Genomic DNA, 25,770 nt, shown 5'->3' on the forward strand with positions numbered 1-25,770 from the left:
CTTGCACATTTCCAGCCATCCGAACCCGGAGCATCCTCTGCAGCCCACCTAATGCCCAACTTCACAACGAAGGCTTTTCTGGCCTTCCCCAGCCCTGTCCCAGCATGCAGCTTTGGTCCTTTCTCAGCGTGGCTTTGCCTCCATCTTTTACAGCCTTAGTTGCTTGAGGACGGGGATGGTGCTTTTACATATTTGGCCACCCTGCAAAATAGGGCTTTGTAACCCCTGAAAAATATGTGCTGGATGGAAAAGGGCCAGCTTACCTGCACAGGACAAGCAAACGGACCCAGGAATGGAATGTCCCCTGGTCAACTCAGCACCCTGCTGCTAAAGCTGGTTACACCACCGCCCACCAAGGAAGAAAGGGAAGTACCACTCCCTCTCATTTCAGTCCAGAGAACCTCCTCCAGACTTCAACATACTTAAAATTCTGGATCTGACATGACAATCAGATCTCTCCCTGTGGAAAGTTACAAGGCAGAGAAACCTATTTGTTGAAAAGCCCTGTGTTCCGGTACACAAACGCTGGGCTCAGGGCCTCATCTCAAAGCCTCATTCATCTCCCTGATGGTCGGCCAGCACCCAGAGGGCTGGCTGGACACGACCACAGTGGGCTCAGCCCTGCCAGTCCCCAGTGCTCTGTGAGGAGCCAGCAGCCCTGAACCTGCAGATCAAGAGCTGAAGACGCTGCCTCGACTGACCCTGGAAGGAAACCACGGCAGAGTGTGGATGGAGCCCTTATGCCAAGCGGCTCAGCAACACACCCAGGCTCAAACCTAGGAAGGGCTATGGGTCCAGGTGAGCCCAGGTGAGCCCTGGCTCAGCCCCTGTGCCAGAAACCCTGATATAAATAGCAGATACGGAATCAGACTCTAATTCCCATACTCTAAACGAACTGCACCAATTGTGAAAACTGTGAGCACGCTAATTAAAGAAAAAAAAATCCTTTTTAAAAGGCTACCCTTTACATCCGTCATCTTGCTCAGCCACCCTAAAAAGAGGGGTTAGTCTTTGTTTTTAAACCAAGCCATCTGGACCATTACACCAATCATCTATTCTGAGTTGCTGTGGATAAAATTTCAAACAGCATTTACAAAGAACAGCACAAAGTGATCATCCTCTCAGTACTTATCTTCCAAGACAGGGCATAACAAAAACACCTTTCTTTCCTGTATTTCAATGTGCCTCTTGACAGCTACAGAAGAGAGCAAACAATTTACATTTGCCAACAGGCCAAAGTCAACGTGGATCTTGCGGGCTGGTGAACAGAACAGAGGGAGCTCATGGGTGTTCCTGGCAGTTACTGGGATAGGGAAACACTCGTCTAAGCCTGTCCCCATGTACACCTGAGCACCCTGCTGAGTAAGAAAAAGGGACACAGGCTGGGCGCGGTGGCTCAAGCCTGTAATCCCAGCACTTTGGGAGGCCGAGGCGGGCGGATCACAAGGTCAGGAGATCGAGACCACAGTGAAACCCCGTCTCTACTAAAAATACAAAAAATTAGCCGGGCGTGGTGGCGGGCGCCTGTAGTCCCAGCTACTCAGGAGGCTGAGGCAGGAGAATGGCGGGAACCCGGGAGGCGGAGCTTGCAGTGAGCCGAGATCGCGCCACTGCACTCCAGCCTGGGCAACAGCGTGAGACTCCGTCTCAAAAAAAAAAAAAGAAAAAAAAAAGAAAAAGGGACACAGAGGGGAGACCAAGTCCACCATGCTTTCCATCCCAATAGGAGCAGCACGGATCATGAGCAATGCAAGCCCAGTGCCCCTCGGAGAAGTGTCTTCTCTATTAGCTGTTTTAAATCCTTGCTACTCCAAAGGTGGTCAGAGAACCAGCAGCGCTGGTCTGGGCTGGGAGCTAGTTAGGAACGCGGAAACTCAGGTCCCACCCAAGAGTTTCTGAATCAGGGTCTGCATTTTGTGGAATTCCATGGGGGATTCTTATGCACATTAAACTGTGGAAAGCAAAAGATTAAAACTGGTAAAACTTGGTCAGGCACAGTGGCTAACACCTGTAATCCCAGCACCTTGGGAGGCCAAGGCAGGCAGATCACCTGAGGTCAGGAGTTTGAGACCAGCCTGGCCAACATGGTGAAACCCCATCTCTACTAAAAACACAAAAATTAGTCGGGCATGGTGGCAGGTGCCTGTAGTCCCAGCTACTCAGGAGGCTGAGGCAGGAGAATTGCTTCAACCCAGGAGGCAGAGGTTGCGGTGAGCCGAGATGGCGCCACTACACTACAGCCCGGGTGACTGAGCAAGGCTCTGTCTCAAAAAAATAAAAAACAAATAAATAAATAAATCTGGTAAAACTTCTACAATACCAAGAGCTTAGAAAATGAGTTCTCCTGCCCCGTGTGGGATTGACAAGACCAAAGCAGAGTCCCAAAAGAACAGAAAAGTTTTCTGCAGAGTCTCAAGAGAAGAAGTTGTTTCTGGCAGAGTCCCAAGAGAACAAAAAGTCTTCTCTAACCGGCAGACCAGTAACGACTTTAGGGCACAGCATCTCCAGCACAGCTTACACAACGGGGCTCAGACTTCCTCACGATGGGGATATTAATTCCATCAACCTTGATTCGTTAGCGGCAGGGAGAATCATTCTCTGCCCGTTCCAACTTTTAAAATGCCAACAGCCTGTACATTTGTACACATCGGCCACAGCAGCACGTGGGCATTTCCGGTTGATTGATACAGGTTTGTTTTATTTATTTCCTTTCTCCACCTTTTAAACTTGTTGTTCCGCTTCCAAGAGTCAGTTCAAGAGGCTGGTGAAGTTGCAGAAGTGGGAACAGCACTAGGGCTGCTGGGCCTTAGTGGAGCTGCACACACATGCCCTAACTCCACGAGGGGGAATCCAGCAGAAGGATTCAGGTTTGGGCGGAGAGGACTGTGGAAAAGTTCTCTAATGCCTCGCTACTCAAAGCGTGGTCCGCGGAACACCCAACCTGGGAATAGGTTAGCAATGCACACAGTCACGCCCCACCCAGACCTGCTGCAAGTTAACCAGATTCCCAGTCAAGTTCAAGAGGTCCAGCTAACAGCCAGAGCAAGTGGGAGGGGCCTGGGAGCAGCTGGAATTGTAGCTGCCTCTGCTCCCAGGAATCCCGGGTCCCGCCACACACCCCTAGGAAGCGATGAACGAAGAGGATCTTGGGTGAGGACTGTAAAAGGCAGGCATGTCATTGCCTTCCAGATCACCCTGGAGAGGGACATAGCGGGGGTCCGGGGTCTTCCTTCCCGCCCCCCCCCCACCCTCCCACCCCACCCCGCCACCTGCCAAAGCCTCCAAACCCCTCCTCTCTCCAGACGCACCCCCTTCCAAGCTCCAGGTGGCTGCCCTTCCAAGTCCCACACACTTGTCCTAATGGCACCCGACCCCGGGCCTCAAGCCCAACCAAAGGCACCGAAGGAGAGAAAAGCCAACTCACTAGGGTGCCCTCTCCAGCCCCCACTGCACTTCCATCAGCCCCCGCTGCCGCTCGCTCGCCGGCTCCACTCCCGCAGTCACTTCCTGCTTCCCTCCCGCACACGTGGCCCTCCCGCCTCCGGGCCCCGCCCCCTCGGCCGCAACTGGCAACTCCCGCCTGAAGAATAGATTCTCTGGTTCACAGCCGTCTGCAGGCTCAGGAACAGATCTGGGCGGGCAGAACAGAGTCCTGAGGCCAAGCGCCCAGCAGTCTGCGAGGGACTGCAGCCCTAGGGGAAGCTACAAACACCCAAGGAAAGAGCCCTTTGTAACACCCCTAATGTTACTTACGCTTTTATACCTTTGGCAGCCAGGTGCATGCCACTGGGAGCGCAGCAGAGCAGGATGTGCTGTGTGTGTGTGGCGGGGGAGGCTGGGGGCAGGTAACGTGATGGCATCGGCATCATTCTCCAGTCAATGAGCCTCAAAAGAATCACTGGAGGGAGTCAAATACAGAATGCCAGCACTCCCAGAGGCTCTGGTTCCGTCATTCTGGGTGGGACTGGCATTTTAGGATGTTTTTGTTTTTGCTTTTGTTTTTTTTGAGATGGAGTCTTGCTCTTTTGCCCAGGCTGGAATGCAGTGACCCAGTCTCGGGTCACTGCAGCCTCTGCCTCCTATGTTCAAGCTATTCTCCTGCTTCAGCCTCCCGAATAGCTGGGACCACAGGTGCATGCTGCCAAGCCCCACTAATTTTTTTTTTTTTTTTTTTTTTAGTAGAGACAGGGTTTCACCACGTTGCCCAGGCTGGTCTCGAACTCCTGACCTCAAGTGATCCACTTGCCTGGACCTCCCAAAGTGCTGGGTTATAGGCATGAGCCACTGCGCCTGGCCTGAGATTTTGTTTTGAGCTAGGAGTTGCTGATGCTGCTGTCCTGGGACCACCCTTTGAAAAGCACTGCCCTAGGTCAAAGGCTTTGATCCGCAGGACTTCTGTGAAAAGATCAGAGGATAGGATTGGCTAGATTTAGCCAAAAACAAAACAAAACAAAACAAAATAAATACATACATACCTACATGCATACATACAAGATGCCTGGGCCGGGCACAGTGGCTCACGCCTGTAATCCTAGCACTTTGGGAGGACGAGGAGAGTGGATCACGAGGTCAGGAGATCGAGAACATCCTGGTTAACATGGTGAAACCCTGTCTCTACTAAAAATACAAAAAATTAGCCAGGGGTGGTGGCGGGCACCTGTAGTCCCAGCTACTCGGGAAGCTGAGGCAGGAGAATGGCGTGAACCCAAGAGGCCGAGCTTGCAGTGAGCCAAGATCACGCCACTGCACTCCAGCCTGGGAGACAGAGCGAGACGCCATCTCAAAAAAATGAAAAAGAGATGCCTGATTAAATTTGAATTTCAGATAAATAACAAGTCATTTATTACTATAAGTATGCCCTGGGCAATGTTTGGGACATACTTATGCTACAGGCATATTTGTTGTTGATCTGAAATTCAAACCCAGCTGAGTGTCCTGTGTTTTATCAGAGCATGACCTGAGCAGAAAAACTACCTGTGGTATCAATCAATGGTGATAGCCCAAAGGGTCCAATAACAGGCCTCTTTTTTCCAGCAGAACTAGGTTGTTCACACTGATGGTCGCACCATATACCATGCACTCTGTGGGGAAGAGAAGACAGCCTGGCCACTGAAGGGTGGTCTTTGCCCTTAAAAGACCCCCAACTCGTAGGGGTCAAATCAGCCATTGGAATTCCACATAACAGTGTATGACAGGCACACAGAGACGCAACACCCACATGGCATGGCCCATCGACTCATCTTCCAAAATGTCATAGCTCTTTCCTGCATGCTGCAATGGCCATAAAGTGATACGATATCTTAGATTCACTTCAAAATATGATGGAAGAGAGAAGTGGATGGAGTAGAGATTAAACAAAATTGGCCATGAATTAACCATTCTTAGGCTGGGCGCGGTGGCTCACACCTGTAATCCCAGCACTTTGGGGGGACAAGGTGGGCAGATTGTTTGAGCCCAAGAGTTCGAGACCGGTCTGGGCAACAAAGCAAGACCTCGTTGCTACAAAAAGTTAAAAAAAAAAAAGTAGCTGGGCACAGTGGCAGGTGGTAGCTGGGCCTGTAGTCCCAGCTATTAGGGAGGCTGAGCAGGGAGGATTGCTTGAGCCCAGGAGTTTGAGGCTGCAGTGAGCTGTAATGGTGCCACTGCACTCCAGTGAAAGACCGCCGAGACGGGCGGATCACGAGGTCAGGAGATCGAGACCATCCTGGCTAACCCGATGAAACCCCGTCTCTACTAAAAATTACAAAAAATAACTAGCCGGGCGAGGTGGCGGGCGCCTGTAGTCCCAGCTACTTGGGAGGCTGAGGCAGGAGAATGGCGTAAACCCAGGAGGCGGAGCTTGCAGTGAGCTGAGATTCGGCCACTGCACTCTAGCCTGGGCGACAGAGTGATACTCCGTCTCAAAAAAATAAAAACTAAAAAATAAAAATAAAAAAGTAACCATTGTTGAACTCGGGGAACAGGCACATAGAGGTTCATTAAATGTTTCTGTTTCTACTTTTGTGCATGCTTAAATTTTTTTTTTTTTTTTTTTTTTTTTAAGATGGAGTCTCGCTCTGTCACCCAGCCTGGAGTGCAGTAGTGCAATCTCGGCTCACTGCACCCCCACCTCCCAGGTTCAAGTGATTTTCCTGCCTCAGCCGGCCTCCCAAGTTCTCAAGTAGCTGGGACTACAGGTGCATGCCACCACGTCCAGCTAATATTTTGTATTTTTAGTAGAGACGGGGTTTTGCCACATTGGCCAGGCTGGTCTTGAACTCCTGAGCTCAAGCAATCCCCCACCTCAGCCTCCCCAAATGCTAGGATTACAGGAGTGAGACGCTACACCAGGCTGCTTAAATTCTTTACACTGAAAAATAAACAGAAATGTTTACAACGATCCACAAAGTGCCTCTCCTGCCCAATCCTTTCTCTCCTTTCTCACTACTGCTGTGAGGATTCAGCCTCCCCATCCCTCATCTAGGTCATGGGAGTCACCTCCTTCCACTCCACCCTGTCTAGTCTGTTCCATGTACCACCGCCAAGATCAGCCTGCCTAAAGCACAGCACGTCACTCTCCTACTCAAAAAGCTCCAGTAGCTTCCCAGTGCCTTTGGCATAAAGTTCAAATGCTTCAGCCTGGAATTCGAGGTTTCCCGTGGTATGATTCCAACTAAACGTTCTCAATTCTGTCTCCCAGGGTTCTCCTCCCTGTGCCCTCTGGCCGAGCCAGGCTGGACAGCTCGCTGTCCTCCACACAGCCTTCCCTCCCTACCACTCATATCTCCCCTATACCATTTCTACTGAACTGCCCTTCGCCTCCCGAATCTAAGCCCCACCATCCTGCAAGACCCAGGTTTAATGCATTCTCCTCCGGCACCCCATCTGACCTCATCTCCCACCTGTCCCAGCCCTGGTTACAAATCGAGTCTCTATCCTCTAAGGTCCCACAGAACTCCATCTGAATTCTAAGGCACTTGTCTTCTTCTATCTTCTACTGTAGGATCTAACTTCACTGCTATATTCGGCACACAAACCCAGGATTGGAATCAAGCTCATTACTGAGCTCCTTCCCCTCATCCCAGCCAGCCTAGCACCTCATATTATAGCATGTCCTCAGAAGACGTTTGCATGCAAAGCATAGGTAAACTTGATGTGGGGAAGGAAAAGTGGGGAACCTACTAACAGTTGTTGAATGCCTGGCCTGGGCCACTTTATCTTTACCTCCTCCTCTTATGTAAAACTCACAATTCTGAGGGAAAGGTATTATTGTCCCCATTCTACAGATAAGGAAATTGAGGCTCAGGAAAGCTGTGGAGTAACGCGAGGTCCATGGGGCAGTGTGGGACACCAAACCCAGCTGACTCCTGAGATGGTGCCCTTCCTGCATGGGGCATTCGGGGCTCACAGGATAAGACCCAGAGCCACTTTGATCAGCATTTCTGCATCTCACTTTCTTTAAATCACACCAAGCCCATAAGCAGGAGGGGCAATAACCCCCATGAAACAAATCTTACCATTTCCCCATCTTTCTCGATAAACCCCCACACACATGCCCACTCCGGAAACATGCAAACTGCCCCTTTCACACACTCCCTTACAGTCAAAAGTGCCAGAGTGTTGGCCAGAAAAAAATGTTTCCTGGGCCTCACATCCGTAATCCCAAAACTTTGAGAGGCCGAGGCGGGTGGATCACCTGAGGTCAGGAGTTGGAGATCAGCCTGCCCAATCTGGTAAAACGCCATCTCTACTAAAAGTACAAAAATTAGCTGGCCATGGTGGTGGGCACCTGTAAGCCCAGCTACTCGGGATGCTGAGGCAGGAGAATCGCTTGAACCCGGGAGGCGAGGTTGCAGTGAGCCAAGATCACGCCACTGCATTCCAGCCTGGGTGACAAGAGCAAAACTCCATCTCAAAAAAAGAAAAAAAAGAAAATGTTTCCTGAAAGCTAAATACACTGACTCTGACCTCCACCCCACCCACAGTCCATTCCTATTCTCTCCCATGGGACCTAAGGTGGCCTGACGCCCCCAGGACAAAGGGATGGGATATGCAAGAACAGACCAGAATAGCGGCTCCAGAAGCAGTGGCAGGGGGATTTGCAGGCAGTGAAGGCTGCTTCCCACGTGTCAAAGGGCCCTAAGACTGATGCCAATCATCAACAAAGGAACCGCAAGGCAACAAGATGGTGGACGGCCCTTTCCAGAGGAATCACTGTGGTTTGATCTGGCTAAATGCCCTCCTGGCATCTCCTTCTGGAAGACTGTTGGGGGCAAGCAGGGGGATCATGGGCTGCAGCTTTGCAGAAAGAATGGAGATGGGCATAAAGTTGTCCAGCCCAATGAGCCCTGGATCTCATCCTCTCTCATTCTCTCTCTCTCTCTCTCTCTCTCTCTCTCTGAGTTGATTGCTAGCTTCACAATCTGACCACATAGGAGAAAGCCCAGCTTGGCATGTGGGTTCTCAGGGACACATTTCCCAACCTCTCTTGAAACCACCATTGCAAAACTGTAACAGAGGCCGGGGGTGGTGGCTTACACATGTAATCCCAGCACTTTGGGAGGCCAAGGCAGGCAGATCACTTGAGGTCAGGAGTTTGAGACCAGCCTGGCCAACATGGCGAAACCCCATCTCTACTAAAAATACAAAAATTAGCCAGGCGTGGTGGAAGACACCTGTAGTCCCAACAACTGGGGAGGCTGAGGCAGGAGAATCATGTGAACCTCAGAGCCAAGATTGCGCCACTGCACTCCAGCCTGGGGAACAGAGCTAGACTCTGTCTCAAAAAAAAAAAAAAAAAAGAAAAGAAAAAGAAAAAATATAACTGTAATGGCAACAGTGAAAGAGATTTGACCTAACAAGCTCAATCTTGCTCTAACCTCCAAGCTGTCCTTGTTCATTCTAGACATAGTTTGAACTACCTTTAGGAGGAATTTATAGTTTATAGTTTAAAACAAAGATGATAACAACCCTTTCCCAAAACAAACCTCTTTCTTGCCTGGGGATTAGACTGCCTTCGTAGGACTAACAAATTAGTCACAAGATTAGAAATTATGGCCGGGCACGGTGGCTCAAGCCTGTAATCCCAGCACTTTGGGAGGCCGAGACGGGCGGATCACGAGGTCAGGAGATCGAGACCATCCTGGCTAACACGGTGAAACCCCGTCTCTACTAAAAAATACAAAAAACTAGCCGGGCGAGGTGGCGGGCGCCTGTAGTCCCAGCTACTCGGGAGGCTGAGGCAGGAGAATGGCGTAAACCCGGGAGGCGGAGCTTGCAGTGAGCCGAGATCGCACCACTGCACTCCAGCCTGGGTGACAGAGCCAGACTCCGTCTCAAAAAAAAAAAAAAAAAAAAAAAGAAATTATGACTAGGCAGAGTGACTCACACCTGTAATCCCAGCACTTTGGGAAGCCAAGGCGGGCAGATAACCTGAGGTCAGGAGTTCAAGACCAACCTGGCCTACACGGTGAAACCCTGTTTCTACTAAAAATACAAAAATTAGCCAGATGTGATGGCTCACACCTGTAATCCCAGCTACTCAGGAGGCTGAGACACGAGAATCGCTTGAACCCAGGAAGTGGACACTGCAGTGAGCCGAGATCATACCACTGCACTCCAGCCTGAACAACAGAGTGAGACTCCACCTCAAAAAAAAAAAAAAGAGAAAGAAGAAATTATGGTTTAGGAGTCATGCAGCTAGAGGCTACAAGATTCTGACCCTCCCTCAACTGCTTCTGAGATCAGTGCTTGAGATATTTTGCAGACCCTGCACCCGATGGATCAGCTGGCACCACCCAGATCAATCAACTGGCTTCTCTGATCTTGTGGCCCCTACTTAGGAACTGACTCCACACAAGAGGACAGCTTCAACTCCCTATGATTTCATCTCCAAACCAACAAATCAGCACTCTCAACTCAATGGCCTTCCCCATTCACCAAATTATCCTTAAAAACTCTGATCGTGGCCGGGCACGGTGGCTCGCACCTGTAATCCCAGCACTTTGGGAGGCTGAGGTGGGCAGATCACCTGAGGTCAGGAGTTAGAGACCAGCCTGGCCAACATGGCAAAAACCCATCTCTACTAAAAATACAAAAATTAGCCAGGGGTGGTGGCGTGTGCCTGTAGTCCCAGCTACTCGGAGCCTGAGGCAGGAGAATCGCTTGAACCCAGGAGGCGGAGGTTACAGTGAGCCAAGAGCGCACCACTACACTCCAGACTTCATCTCAAAAAACAAACAAACAAACAAACAAAAACCCTCTGATCCCCGAATGCTCTGGGAGACTGATTTGAGTAACAATAAAACCGCAGTGGCAGGGTGCTTTGCAGGCAACGACTGCTTCCCATGCATTAAGGGATCCTGACTGATGGGGATTATCGGCAAAGGAACTGCAGGACAACGAGATGGTGGATAGACCGGAGCAATCGCTGTAGTTTGATCTGGCTAATTGCCATGCTGGCACCTCCTCCTGGAAGACGGCAGTGGGACAGAGCAGGGCACAGCCTGGTCTGCATGAATTACTCTTTCTCTATTGCAATTCCCCTGTCTTCATAAATCAGCTCTGTCTAGGCAGTGGGCAAGGTGAACCCATTGGGCAGTTATACTCTCGGCTTCATTCTCCTCATCCTGAGTCTGAGAATAAATAACATAGTGCTCTCTCCAGGTTACTGTGACCTGGAGTGATGCCTCCAACACCCTGCCTAGCACATGTCCAGGCTTCCTTGAACGATGATTACCCATCAGCCCTCTTCCTCCTTCACTTATTCATTCTTCGTGGACTCAGCAGACCTTTCCTCAGCACCTATCCTGTGTCGTGCACTTTGCTGGAGCCGGGTACAGGGCAGCCAACTCAACAGATGCGGCTCTGCTTCGCCCACCCTCGCTTGCCTGCCATTTCTTCCCCTGTGCTGGAGGCCGACCACAGAACACAGCGTGAGGACGGAGCCTCTGAGCCTGGGGCAGCCTGTTCCTTCCTTCCGCAGAGTGTAGATAATAAACCCAGCGGGAACTGGCTCTCAGATCTGCAGATGGGATCCTAACAGTGACAATAATAGGCAGTTTACAGACATGCTCTAGAAATGTAAGGGATTTCCTATTGTTGTTTATTCAGGGGATTTTTAAAATTACCCTTCACCCATCTATCCAGAATTCATCCCCTTCCCTCCACCTCCACTGCTGCCACCTGTGCTCAAACAACTCTGCTTCATCATCCTGCCCTGACCACCTGATAGATGTTCCTGATTCCGCCCCCCGCCCCCCGGCCCCATACCCTCCAAACAGTCCCCGCTCTTCACAGCAGCCAAAGTGATGTTTTAAAGACAAAAAATGCAGACTGGGCATGGTGGCTCACACCTGTAATCCCAGCACTTTCGGAGGCAAAAGTGGGCGGATCCCTTGAGATCAGGAGTTCGAGATCAGCCTCACCAACATGGTGAAACCCCATCTCTACTAAAAATACAAAAATTAGCCGGGCGTGGTGGCACATGCCTGTAGTCTCAGCTACTCAGGAGGCTGAGGCAGGAGAATCCCTTGAACCTGGGAGGCGGAGGTTGCAGTGAGTCAAGATTGTGCCACTGCACTCTAGCCCAGGCAACAGACGGTGACTCTGTCTCCAGCAAACAAAAAAAAGGACAAAAATACATTCATGCCAGTCTACTATGGCAAACTCTCTGAGAGCTCCACACTGCCCTTGATGTTCCCAAGGCTGGTGGCCTTGGGAACACCAGAATCACTCCAAACCCCTTCCTCACCCTGCTTCATCCTGGCTGATCTGCCTTCTCCTAGAACACCAAGCACACTCCTGCCTCAGGGCCTTTGTACTTCCTGCACCCTTTGCCTGTCTCCCAAATTTTCATCTGTCTGGGTCCTCTGTTATTTGGATCTCAGCTCCCATGTCACCCTTTCCAAGAGGCCTTCCTGGAATATCCAATCTAATGTAGATCATCCAAGCCGTTCTTTATTTTCTTCCTGGCACATCTTGATGTCTGGCAATCCTGTTTGTTTGTTTGTTTGGTCCCCCCAAATGCAAGCTCCATGAGAGCACTACCATGTCTGCCTTTTGCATTACTGTATCCCCAGTGCATGGTACACAGTAGCCGTTCAAGATTTATTTAAAGAGTAAGTCGATCTGACACATAAGTCTTATCTTTTTTTTCTTTTTAGACAGAGGCTCGATCTGTCACCCAGGCTGGAGTACAGTGGCACAAGCTCGGCTCACTGCAGCCTCCGTCTCCCAGGTTCAAGTGATTCTCCTGCCTCAGCCTCCTGAGGAGCTGGGATTACAGGCGTCCAACAGCATAAGTTTTGAATTTTTAGTAGAGATGGGGTTTCACCAGGTTGACCAGGCTGGTCTTGAACTCCTGGACTCAAGCGAGCTGCCCACCTTGGCCTCCCAAAGTGCTGGAATTACAGGCGTGAGCCACTGTGCCCGGCCTCTGAACAGGAAGTTCTAACCAGCCTCTTATGTAAGCACCATCCAGGGCAGCCAATAGCCACTTGGCACCACTTTTCTGAGCCTAGTACAAGGAAATGCTGCCTAGAGGCTTGAAGGAGAAACCACGTCACCAATCCAGTCCCTCCTTACCTTTGTCTAATGTTTGAATCCAAACCTGCACCACACATGCTCAAGGGAGGCACAACAGTAAAGCTTTCACTGACTTTATGCACATCTATTGTTGGGAGCAACGTTTCTGGTTTTGTGATAGGTTTTTTCCATTTTGTTTTTTGTTTTTGTTTCTTGTTTTTTTGTTTTATTGTGTGTGTGTGTGTGTGTGTGTGTGTGTGTTTGTTGTTTTTTTTTTTTTTTTTGAGGTGGAGTCTCACTCTGTCACCCAGGCTGGAGGGCAGTGGCGCAATCTCCGCTTACTGCAACCTCCACCTCCTGAGTTCAAGCAATTCTCCTGCCTCAGTCTACCAAGTAGCTGGGATTACAGATGCACGCCACCACGCCCAGCTCATTTTTGTATTTTTAGTAGAGACAGGGTTTCGCCATGTTGGCCAGATCGGTCTTGAACTCCTGACCTCAGGTGATCCACCCACCTCGGCCTCGCAAAGGGTGGGATTACAGGCGTGAGCCACCGCACCTGGACTTGTGACACGTATTCAAAATGCAAAACCAAGCTTTCTTGACTGCCAGCGTAATAAGATATCCAATTATTAGACAAAAAAAAAAAAAACCCACCACTGACAGAATATTAAATCATCTCTGTCTCTGAGATGATAATCGGCATAAATCAGTCTTTCTCATTTTTCTAAATTTGTTGCTTCAAACATCTCTTCTGGCATCTCATAGTAAGCAATTCTGTGGAGGCCATTTTGATAGGCTTACGAAGGGAAATTGCTGAAGAATTAAGTTCTATTTTGAGCCTATTCGTTCACAATTGCATGGATCATGTAAATGACCTGTTCATTCAGTCACTCAGCAAATGTTCACCACACACTCACTGTGCCAGAGGCACGTCTGGGTCACTGGGTACACACCAGGAGACGAGGCAGACGCAACCGTGGCTTCATAAAGCTTCCAGTCTAGAAGCTTCGGGCATTGGATCAATTCCGCATTATAAACTAAGGCTTATTATCAAAGCTATTATATTGTTAAACTGCCTCTTTCCTTTTCTTATTCCTCATAATACAGCCATGCCTTCCACTGCTGGAAGCCAGTGAGTCACTCTAGCTAGTGAGGACAAATCAACAGGAGAGAAGAACTGGTCACGCGTTTCAGCACAGCCAGGCCCAGCGCCTTCACGTGCAAGTGGGTTGCTGGGAGCGGAGAGTGTTCCCGATGGGGAGGAGACCGGTTACATATCAATGTACACTCTGCTGATAAATTGTCAAAAGAGATCTCAGAAGAAAAGGACCCAAATCTAAAGTCTGGGTATTTGTGATTTCTTTCTCATTCTAAAGTAATATTCATTTTCCTACCTACATTTCTTACTTTTTCTTAAAGAAGACCTTCAAAATTGTATAAGTTTCAGAATCCACAAAACCTGGATGTGTCCTGGGTGAATGTTTAGAGATTTAAGCAGGAAAACAACTTCCTCTGCTGGACAGAACCATACCCCCTCCCTTCCCCTAAAGACGTCCATGTCCTAATCCCTGAAACCTGTGAAAATGTCACCTTACAGGGCAAAAGCATCTTTGCTGATGTGACTCAGCATCTTGAGATAGGAGATCATCCTGGATTATCTGGGCGGGCCCACATAATCAGTCACAAGGGTCCTTATAAGGAGAAAGAGGGCCGGGCGAGGTGGCTTAAGTGCTGTAATCCCCGCACTTTGGGAGGCTAAGGCCAGTGGATCACTTGAGGCCAGGAGTTTGGGACCAGCCTGGGCAACATGCTGAACCCTGCCTCTACTAAAAATACAAAAAAATTAGCCGGGCATGGTAGCATGCACCTGTAGTGCTAGCTGCTTGGGAGGCTGAGGCATGAGAATCGCTTGAACCTGGGAGGCAGAGATTGCAGGGAGGCAGAGATTGCGTGAGCCAAGATCGCACCACTGCACTCCAGCCTGGGCAACACAGCGAGACTCTATCTCAAAAAAAAAAAAGAAAAGAAAAAGAAAAAAAAAGAGACAAAGAGGGAGGCAGCAGAGTCAGACTAAGAGGAGGTGATTCAATGACAAGGGAAACAGAGGTAGGAGAGATGCAGTCAAGAGCCAAGGAATGTGGGCTGGACAAGACAAAGAAGTGGGCTCTGTCCTAAGGCCTCCAGAAGGAGTGCAGCCTTGGGACATCTCGATGTGTAGGACTTCTGACCTCCAGAACTATACAAGATAATAAATTTGTATTGTTTCAAGCTACCACGTTTGGGATCAGTTGTTCCAGCCGCCATGAAAAACGCGCTTCCTTTTGGCTGGAAGCATCTCATCTCACAGACACCTTCTCCGGTGAAGTTGTGAACCACCAGGGTCCATACTGGGTCCTCATTCACTGTCGTGACTAGGTAGGACCAGCTATATAATTTGCAGGACCTGGTGCAAAAGGAAAATGGGAAGCCCTGGTTCAAAAAGTAGGGGAAAATGCCATTAAAGGATCTAGAATATAATGTCTTTTCCTTTCTTCCATATCCCTCCCCTGGCAATGTGGAGACTCTATTGTTTCGTTGAACTTTGCTTACAAAACACAAGTTCAAAGATAAAATTATCAGCAATCTCAAGACATGACAGCAGAGCATTAAACAAGCCCAGTTGCTTCTGCACATGAGGCCCCGTGTGACTGCACAAGCCACAGGCTCATGAAGCGCATCACATCCCTGGGCTGATGTGGCAGGCCCAGAATGAAGGCCACAATGTCAAAATGGGAAAATCAGCCAGGGTTGATTATTCAGAAAAAAAAAAAAAACATCACAGAGAGGTTCAGAAGTAGAAGTTTCTGTATGGAGGGAAAGCAAAATGCAAAACATACAATACCCACAGCCAGAGTGGGAAGCTCTGATCTAAGCCAGTCCAGGGAAGGAAGCAGCAGAAACTCCAGGTGTCTGGGAGTGGGGGTTGGACATCCTGTGGGGGAAGCCTGGGATTTGGGAAGGAGAAATTTCAATTCCCAGTGGAATGAGAAGCTAGGTGAGAAAGAAGGCAAGACCATCTTCTCAGCAATCAGAAACTAGCGGACAAGTATCTGAAGTCTCTAAGCTCTCGGCGTGAGGAACGGTTAAAATGCTTTTTAAATGGGATGGCTATGGTAGCTCATGCCTGTATTCCCAGAGCTTTGAGAGGTCGAGATGGGAGGATTGCTTGAGGCCAGGAGCTCAAGATCAGCCTGGGCAAAATAGTGAGATCCCACATCTACCAAAATTTTAAAAATTAGCCTAGTATGATGGTGCACACCTGCAGTCCAAGCTACTTGAGCGGCTGAGGTGGGAGGATCACTTGAACCCAAAAGATAGAGGCTGGGAGTTCGAGACCAGGCTGACCAACATGAAGAAAACCCATCTCTACTAGAAATACAAAATTAGCCGGGCGTGGTGGTGCATGCCTGTAATCCCAGTTACTCCGGAGGCTGAGGCAGGAGAATCACTTGAACCCAGGAGGCGGAGGTTGTCTTGAGCCAAGTTTGCGCCATCGTGAGCCAAGTTTGCGCCATTGCACTCCAGCCTGGGCAACAAGAGCGAAACTCAAAAAAAAGAAAAAAAAAGATAGAGGCTGCAGTGAGCTATGATCACATCTCTGCACTCCAGCCTAGGCAGTAGAGTGAAACCTTGTCTTAAAAATTAATTAATTAATTAATTTTTTTTTTTTTTGAGATGGAGTCTCACTCCGTCGCCCAGGCTGTAGCGCAGTGGCACAATCTCGGCGCACTGCAACCTCCACCTCCCAGGTTCAAGCAATTCTCCTGCCTCAGCCTCCCAAGTAGCTGGGACTACAGGTGCCTGCCACCACGCCCAGCTAATTTTTGTATTTTTGATAGAGACGAGGTCTCATCATGTTGCCCAGGCTGGTCTCAAACTCCTGACCTCAAGTGATCTGCCCGCTTCAACCTCCCAAAGTGCTGGGATTACAGGTGTGAACCACTACATCCAGCTAAATAAATTTAATTTTTAAAAAAAGAATTAGAAAATAGATATTGGCTCAAAAGCTAAAACAACTGTAGAAATCTAAACGTACATAGATATTGGCTCAAAAGGAAAAAAAAATGTAGAAATCTAAACATAACACTTTGTTGTTGTTGTTGTTGTTGTTGTTGTTGTTGTTGTTGAGACGGAGTCTCACTCTGTCGCCCAGGCTGGAGTGCAGTGGGGGGATCTCAGCTCACTGCAAGCTCCGCCTCCCGGATTTACGCCATTCTCCTGCCTCAGCCTCCCAAGTAGCTGGGACTACAGGCACCCGCCACCTCGCCCGGCTAGTTTTTTGTATTTTTTTAGTAGAGACGGGGTTTCACTGTGTTAGCCGGGATGGTCTCGATCTCCTGACCTCATGATCCGCCTGTCTCGGCCTCCCAAAGTGCTGGGATTACAGGCTTGAGCCACCGCACCCGGCCTAAACGTAATATTTAACTAAATGTCTATAAAACCTTTTAAGTGTTGACTTTGGTATTCATAAAAAATTTAATTACATTCTCATCATTGGTTGCTGGGTCATTAAAAAGAGAAAGAAAAAAATTTAATTACATTCAAAAAGCAGTCTAAGGCTTAGCTTTTCTGACTTCAAGAGAATTCCTAAGTATACACAATGATGGCCAAGAAATTGCAGTCAATCGTAAATCAAATATGCTTAGGGGCCAAATACTTTCAAAAGCAAAATTATAAAAATCTTTCTGATTCTTGTATAAGGAATAAAAGCACTTAATGTGTGATGTGGGAGCATTTTAACATGATTGTTGCAATACAGGATGAGTCCTCAAAAAGTGAGAGTTCTTTAGAGGTCTACACAGATCCCAAAAGGCCCCAGGGAATGGGGAAGGAACCGGATTCCAAGAAACTTAATTCCTCTCTCAGAGTGGGAGCAGAAACAAATCTCATCCCATGTGAATTCGCTGAGGCTCACAGAGGGCTGATGATAGGGTCAGGGAAAGAGGTGGGTGAGCCTTCCCAGTGAGGAGGGTGGTCTCTTGCTGTTACCATCACCCCAGGGGATGAGACCAGCAAGCCAGGAGCCTTCAGAGGTGGGATGATGGGAAGGAGAACTCCTGGAAAAGAGTGAAGAGCACCTCCCATAGATGCAGAGAACAAGGTGCGAGCTGGTCCCTCAACTGCCCACAGTCAAGAGAGGCCCCGGGGTTCTCCAGACCCCATCAGACAGCTCTGGATGGGAACAAGGCTGGAGCTAGAAATGTATGGCTGCTATGCCAGGTCGCTTGAGAAGTCCTGCATAGGAGTTGAATAGGGGCCCCAAAAAGAGACATTCAAATCCCAGTCCCTGTCTGTGAATGTAACGTTGCATTCATTAAAAGCCTTTGCAGAGGTAATTAAAAATCTTGAGATGGGGCCCGGTGTGGTGGCTCATGCCTGTAATCCCAGCACTTTGGGAGGCCGAAGGGGACGGATCACTTGAGGCCAGGAGTTCAAGACCAGCCCGGCCAACATGGTGAAACCCCATCTCTACCAAAAATACAAAAGTCTGCCGGGCATGATGGCTGGTGCCTATAGTCCCAGGTACTCAGGAGACTGAGGCAGAAGAATCGCTTGAATCCGGGAGGCGGAGATTGCAGTGAGTCAAGATTGCGCCACTGCACTCCAGCCTGGGTGACAGATCGAGACTCAGTCTCAAAAAAATAAAAAATAATTTAAAAAATAAAAAATAAAAAATCTCAATATGGGATCATCCTGGATTAACCAGGTAAATTGTAAATTCAATGACATATGTGCTTGTAAGAGACCAAAGGAGAGAAATCAGGGACACAGAGAAGAAGAGAAGGCCATTGCAACACAGAAATAGAGATTGGAGGCTGGGCGTGGTGGCTCATGCCTGTAATCCCAGCACTTTGGGAGGCCGAGGCGGGTGGATCATGAGGTCAGGAGATCGAGACCATCCTAGCTAACATGGTGAAACCCCGTCTCTACTAAAAATACAAAAAATTAGCCGAGTGTGGCAGCGGGCGCCTGTAGTACCAGCTACTCAGGAGGCTGAGGTAGGAGAATGGCATGAACCCGGGAGGCAGAGCTTGCAGTGAACCAAGATCAAGCCACTGCACTCCAACCTGGGCGACAGAGTGAGACACTATCTCAGAAAAAAAAAAAAAAAAGAAATGGGATTGGAGTGAAGCAGCCACAAGCAAAGGAAAGCTGGGAGCCACCAGAAGCCAGAAGAGGCAAGTATCCTCCCCCGGAGCCTTCAGAGAGACCGTGACCCTGACAATACCTTGATTTTAGACTTCTGGACTCTAGAGCTGTAAGAGAATAAATTTCTGTAGCTTTGAGCCGCCCAGTTTGTGGTCTTTTGTAGTATTGTGCGTGTGTGTGTGTGTGTGTGTGTTGTTTTTGTTGTTGTTATTTTTTAAGACTGAGTCTCTCTCTGTCACCCAGCCTGGAGTGTAGTGGTGCAATCTTGGCTCACTGCAACCTCTACCTCCTGGGTTCAAGTGATCCTATAATACCAGCACTTTGGGAGGACAAGGCAGGCGAATCACTTGAGGTCAGGAGTTCCAGGCCATCTTACCCCAACATGGTGGTCTCTACTAAAAATACAAAAATTAGCTGGGTGTGGCGGCGGGTGCCTGTAATCCCAGTTACTCTGGAGACTGAGGCAGGAAGATGGCTTGAACCCAGGAGGCAGAGTGAGCAAACATCTCGCCACTGCACTCCAGCCTGGGTGACAGAGAGAGACCCTGTCTCAAAAGAAGCAAACAAACAAACAAACAATAGTAAAATATCTCTTAGCTGAGAAGCCTTCTCAGAAGCCTGAGTTCTTGCTCAGCAAAACCTTCGTTTGGGTCTGTGGGTTTGTCAACAACAGCACTCGTGTGGGCATTCAGGGAGGCATTCGTCACTTAAGCCGTGGATGCCCTCAGACTCTAGGACCTGCCGGCTTCTTCCCTAGGGCAGCAGCGGCAGCAGCGGCAGCAGCAGCAGTGACAGAAAGCCACAAAGGCAGACGCACACAGGTATGTGACAAGCAACCAGGGCATGGCAGTTTAAGCCCAGATTTTGACAGTAACTCGCTGGGCAACCTTCTCCTCTCTGGTTGTGAAAAATAGAAGAGTTGGACCAGGGACGCTCCAAGATCCCTTTCTCAGCTAAAGGCTCTGAAGTTTCTGATTTATTGCCTCAGTGAAGCAGTGCCAGATCCCAGACTGGAAGGGTACAGCTGTGAATCTAGAACCAAGGCCTCATCCAATTTAAGGTATTCTGTTGTATACTTAATTTTAAATCCAGGCCAGGCACGATGGCTCACGCCTGTAATCCCAGCACTTTGGGAGGCCGAGGAGGGCAGATCACTGGAGGTCAGGAGTTCGAGACCAGCCTGGCCAACATGGTGAAAGCCTGTCTCTACCAAAAATACAAAAATTAGCCCAGTGTGGTGGCAGGCACCTGCGGTCCCAGCTACTAGGGAGGCTGAGGAAGGAGAATTGTTTGAACCCGGGAGGCAGAGGTTGCTGGGAGGCAGAGGCTGCAGTGAGCCGAGATCGCGTCACTGCACTCCAGCCAGGGTGACAGAGTGAGACTCTGTTCCAAAATAAATAAATAAACATTTAAATACAAACAAACAAAAACCACCTCCTTGTGCTAATGGGGACTATCTCAACCTCACAGACATACAGCCAGAGCTCCTAATTCAGCTTCCAGTCTTGTGATTGTGCACCAGTTTGCAGTGGGCTTGTTATGGGTTTGGTTGTGTACCCCCAACCCCAAATTTGTATGATGAAGTCCTAACGCCTAGTCCCTCTGACTGTGATTATTTGGAGAGGGGATCTTTACAGAGGTAATCCAATTAAGGTGAGGTCGTTAGGGTGGGCCCTAATCCAGTATGACTGGTTTCCTTTAAAAAAGATGAAATTTGGGGCCGGGCGCGGTGGCTCACGCCTGTAATCCCAGCACTTTGGGAGGCTGAGGCGGGCAGATCTTAAGGTCAGGAGATCGAGACCATCTTGGCTAACAGTGAAACCACATCTCTACTAAAAATACAAAAAATTAGCCAGGCGTGGTGGCGGGTGCCTGTAGTCCCAGCTACTGGGGAGGCTGAGGCAGGAGAATGGCGGGAACCCGGGAGGCGGAGCTTGCAGTGAGCCGAGATCATGCCACTGCACTCCAGCCTGGGCGACAGAGCAAGATTCTGTCTCAGAAAAAAAAAAAAAAAAAGATAAAATTTGAAATTTGGACACAGATATGCATTAAGAGAAGACAATATGAAGAGACAGAGAAAGAAAATGGCCATCTACTAGCCAAGAAGAAAAGCTAGGCATGGTAGCTATGTCTGTAATCCCAGCACTTTAGGAGGCTGAGGTGGGAGGATCTTCGAGCCCAGGACTTCAAGACCAGCCTGAGCAATATAGCAAGACCCCATCTCTACTTAAAAAAAAAAATCAAAAAAATTAGCTGGATGTAGTGGTGCACTCAGGAGGCCGAGGTAGGAGGATCACTTTAGCCTCAGGAGAAGGAGGCTGTAGTGAGCCACAATTGTGCCACTGCACTCCAGCCTGGGTGACAGAGTAAGACCCTATTAAAAAAAAAAAAAAAAAAAAAGAGAAGCCTGGACATGTCCTTCCCTCACAGTCCTCAGAAGGAAACAAGCCACATGACACCTTGGTTTCCGACTTCTGGCCTCCTGAATCACAAGAGAGACAACAAATGTCCGCTGTCTAAGTCACCTTGCGTGTAGCACTTTGCTAAGGCAACCTTAGCAAACTAATCTGATGCTAAAAGTCACTGTCACTTCCACCGGGGAATTTAGAGCTGGGAAGAACCTCCAAGGGCATCTGGTCCAAGCCCCTCACTTCACAGATGGAAGCACCCAGATCTCCTCTTGGCCCCATTCTCCCATGTTCCACACATTGATGAGCCCCTAATCACCCTAGGCTGCCAGATTTGAGTCATAGCTTTGCAGCTCAACCGCGAAAATGATTATTATAAGCAAAACTACAGGGAAACAAGTCAGAATACCAAAGCCAATAAAAATGCTTCAGGGACAGGCCGGGCGCGGTAGCTCACGCCTGTAATCCCAGCACTTTGGGAGGCCGAGGCGGGCGGATCACGACGTCAGGAGATTGAGACCATCTTGGCTAACACGGTGAAACCCCGTCTCTATTAAAAATACAAAAAATTAGCCGGGCGTGGTGGTGGGCGCCTGTAGTCCCAGCTACTCCAGAGCCTGAGGCAGGAGAATGGTGTGAACCCGGGAGGCAGAGGTTACAGTGAGCCGAGATCACGCCACTGCGCTCCAGCCTGGGCGACAGAGCGAGACTCTGTCTCAAAAAAAAAAAAAAAAAATGCTTCAAGGACTTCCCAGGTACATCCTCTGACAAACAACTGAAGTTCCCTGCCCAGGTCTTGACACATCGAGAGAGAGAGTTGTGAATACTATAGCCATTTCATGGTGAGATTTCTGCAATTATTTTAAAATAATATGTCACTGAGACTTTACACAGACTCACACTGGTCTTTTACCTAAAGTCATCCTAATCAGCAAGGCTTCACAGTCTTGCCACATACTCAGGAAACCTCAATCGGACCCTGTAACATACAATAACGCACACAGAAAGTCAAAGCCTCACACATTAAAGGCACTCAAAAAATCATTTGTCTAATTAAATGATGGCACCCTACAAATTGCCCTGTGCCCTCTACTCCCACTAGAGTAGGGTGGATGTTGACCCATCAATACGATTTCCCAGGAACTTGCTTAATAAAACTATTCAAAATATAAGGGGAAAAAAGATACTGATCATCTTAACACTCAATAAAGGTTAAACTACAGAGCGTGAGTGCAATGGACTCTTTTTTTTTTTTTTATACTTTAAGTTCTAGGGTACATGTGCACAACATGCAGGTTTGTTAATATGTATACATGTGCCATGTTGGTGTGCTGTACTCATTTGTGCAATGGACTTTTATGCCATTTGCTAAACGATAAACATCATAGAACTATAGGAAATATTTATGATATCAAGCTTGTGAAAAAAGCAGTATACAAAAATATATGCCACATGATCCTTGCAATGGTTTAAAAAAAAGGTAATATGCAAATCACAGAAGACCGGCAGGGAATTCCTAATAATTTAAAGTAGTTGGGGCATTGGGTGATAAGAGCGTAGGTTTTCCCCCTCTTTCTGTAATGTTACCTTCCTTTTATAATTTAAGTATATTTTAATAAGGTATAAAAAAAGGTTGAATACAGAAAGTAAGGCTCATTGAGCTTAAACAATAAGACCTAAAGTCAAAACACAGTCACAAAACCCAGGGCTCCTAATTTTTAACACACGACTCTCAAACAATAAGATAAACTCTGTGTTTATATCCACAGCCACCTAACTCTTTGGAAAGCCAGTTTATATCCACATCCAACTCTTTGGAAAGCCAGTTTCCATTGAAGGTTTCCACGGTTTGTTTTAATCCATCATTTCCCAAGAATTTTCCTCACCTCATTAGCTCTTCAACAGGCCAGCTGCAGAATGAGGTTGTCTCCATGTGATGAGAACCAAAGGCCTAAGGAAGCTCCCTCCTTTCCTCCCTCCCACCCTTCTTCCTACAAGCACAGGGTCCTCCTCCGAGCCCCTGGGGTCTGCCTTCACCACCAGGCCAGCCTCTCACTCTGCGATTCATGTCTCTTCCCTATCAGTTTCACAGACAGATGGTTGACGAGGCCTGGGCTTTGACAGAACATCTGAGCCGTGCGGGGCCTACAGACCCATGGACTCTCACCACCCGCCAGCGACTCTGCCCCTCTGCCTTCCTAAATGCTACCTGGATGCTTCCAGGAAACCACAGGTTCAGGGCAAAGTGTCTAAGCCAAGGGCCCCTTTTTCCCTCCCTCCAGCCCCAGAAAAGGGTAGAAAGTGGGACTTCCCACAGGGGCCCTGACATGTACCCAAAGCTGCCATCAGGGAGCCACCTGGCACTTGGACATTAGAATGTTGTCTCCCAAGGTGCCTGCTTCTGAGGTTGAGAAGGCTACACTGAGTTCTTCCAGAACTTTCCATAGCCATAGTGGGCAAGCACCTTCTAGTCCATTTTAATACCAAATTCATTCTGTATTAATTTTAACAAGCACTGATGTTGCTTTTAACAAGCACCTAGCATGTAAGCCAGCTATTATTCTTGCTCTAACTCGACTGCTGTGGTTTTAATATGCCCTCCAAAACTCATGTTGTAACTCAATCCCCAATGTACCAGAATTGAGAGGTGGGGCCTTTAAAAGTTGATTGGGGCTGGGCATGGTGGCTCATGCCTATAATCTCAACACTTTGGGAGGTCAAGGCAGAAGGATTACTTGAGCCCAGGAATTTGAAACCAGTCTGGGCAACATGGCAAAACCCTGTGTCTACAAAAAATACAAAAATTTGCCAGGCGTGATGACATGTGCCTGTAGTCCCAGCTACCTGGGAGGCTGAGATGGGAGGATGGCTTAAGCCTGGGAGGTTGAGGCTGCAGGGAGCCAAGGTCATGCCACTGCATGCCAGCCTGGGCACCGAATGAGACCCTATCTCAAAAAAAGAAAAAAGTTGACTGGATCATAAGGGATTCACAGATTAATGGGTTATCATGGGAGGGGAACTGGTGACTTTACGAGAAGAGGAAGAGAGATTCGAGCTAGCACACCCAGCCCCTAGCCATGTAATAACCTGCACCACTTTGGGATTCTGCAGAGTCCCCACCAGCAAGAAGGCCCTCACCAGATGCAGCCCCTTGACCTTTGTGTTCTTAGCCTCCATAACTATAAGGAATAAATTCATTTTCTTTATAAATTATTCAGTTTCTGCTACTCTGTTATAAGCAACAGTAAACAAACTAATACAGCCCCCTACAAAAAAATGGTTTGAAAGAGTTTAGTCAAGCAAACTATATTAGCAAATAATTCATTCTTTTCCCCATCTTATATTTATCAAAAACACACTGATATTGCTACCAATCAGAGCTTCAGATCAGTGTGAAATACCAGGACTCCAAAACTGAGAGGCTGTCACTCCAGCCAAAAGCAAAGAAACTGAATTATCATTTGCGTTTGCTTCATTCAGCATTTAGAAATATTAATAATTGATTGACATGATACCAGCCGCCCCGTCAAACTTGGGAACCCAAAGTTGGAAGTCACTGCTGCAGGGGGTAAAGAATAAATGATACATACTGTCCTTGGCTTTGAGAAACAAGGAAAACAATAATGTCAGTATGTCCTTGCAAAACAGTTAACTACACAAGCAGCTCGCAATCCTTGCCCATTGCTGTTCTAACATATATACTGATATGGTTTGGCGGTGTGTCCCCACTGAAATCTCATGTCAAATCGTAATCCCCACATGTTGATGGAGGAGCCTGGTGGAAAGTCATTGGATCAAGGGGGAGGCTTTCTCCCTTGCCGTTCTCATGAGATCTGGTTGGTTGACGGAATATAGCACCTCCCACTTCAGTCTCTCTCCTGCTGCCATGTGAAGAAGGTGCTTGCTTCCCCTTTGCCTACTGCCATGATTGTAAGTTTCCTGAGGCCTCCCGGTCATGCTTCCTGTTAAGCCTGTGGAATTGTGAATCAATTAAACCTCTTTTCTTCATAAATTACCCAGTTTCAGGTAGTGCTTTACAGCAGTGTGAGAACAAACTAATACATATACTAATTAGGTTTCTCAGCCCTAAAGAGGAATACAATGTACGTATATTATCCCTCTGGTGAACAGCGAAGACACTTAATACGCATTTGTCAAATAAATGAACGGCGACCCACTTTTTTCAAAGACAATTAATTTTTACAGGGCACGCTCTTAGGCAAGACTTCTGGTACATGATCTCACAACAACATCAAAGTCCAAAATTAATCAAGAAAGTAAGTGGAGCTGCTGTTCTAGGAGGCTGGAGAGATGTTGGGTGATTAGGCTGGCAGGAGACCTGGTGGGTGCTCAACCTGAGATGATCTCCTCTCCCTAATGTTTATTCATTCTCTTCTCTTGAAGAGGCTTCCCATCTTTGAGCCTTTGCTGGGCAGGATTGTGGTTATTGTGCTGAAATAGTGAGGGGGACTGGCGTAGTGAGGGCAAGATCCTTACAGGAAGTGAAGGATGTGGGTAGGCTGAAAGGAAAGGTTACAGGACATCCTTGATGGGGAGACTGGTTTAAACAATGGCGCAGAGGTAGAAATTAACCAGGAGTGAAAAAAGAAAAATAAGAAAAAAAACAAGCAAAAGAAATTAACCAGGAGTGGACCAGGCATGGTGG

The 25,770-nt window shown here is 48.2% G+C and overlaps 1 protein-coding gene across 34 annotated transcripts in view; it reads right to left on the reverse strand.

Annotated features, from left to right (window-relative positions):
* SLC39A11 (solute carrier family 39 member 11) overlaps positions 1-25,770 on the reverse strand; it is a 564,073-nt gene that overhangs the window by 458,235 nt on the left and 80,068 nt on the right. For 23 of the 34 annotated variants that reach the window (XR_012426088.1, XM_074020280.1, XM_045375777.2 and 20 more), the window contains exon 1: positions 3,425-3,502. The exons of 9 other annotated variants lie outside the window; for them this stretch is intronic. The gene's annotated coding sequence lies outside the window, so the exon portion shown is untranslated. Of the gene's footprint in view, positions 1-3,308; positions 3,503-25,770 lie in introns of those variants that run through there. 2 more of the 34 variants (XM_045375776.2, XM_045375775.2) reach the window with 1 other exon arrangement.

The sequence above is a fragment of the Macaca fascicularis genome, chromosome 16 (genome assembly GCF_037993035.2).
Source record: "Macaca fascicularis isolate 582-1 chromosome 16, T2T-MFA8v1.1".
Lineage (NCBI taxonomy): Eukaryota > Metazoa > Chordata > Mammalia > Primates > Cercopithecidae > Macaca > Macaca fascicularis.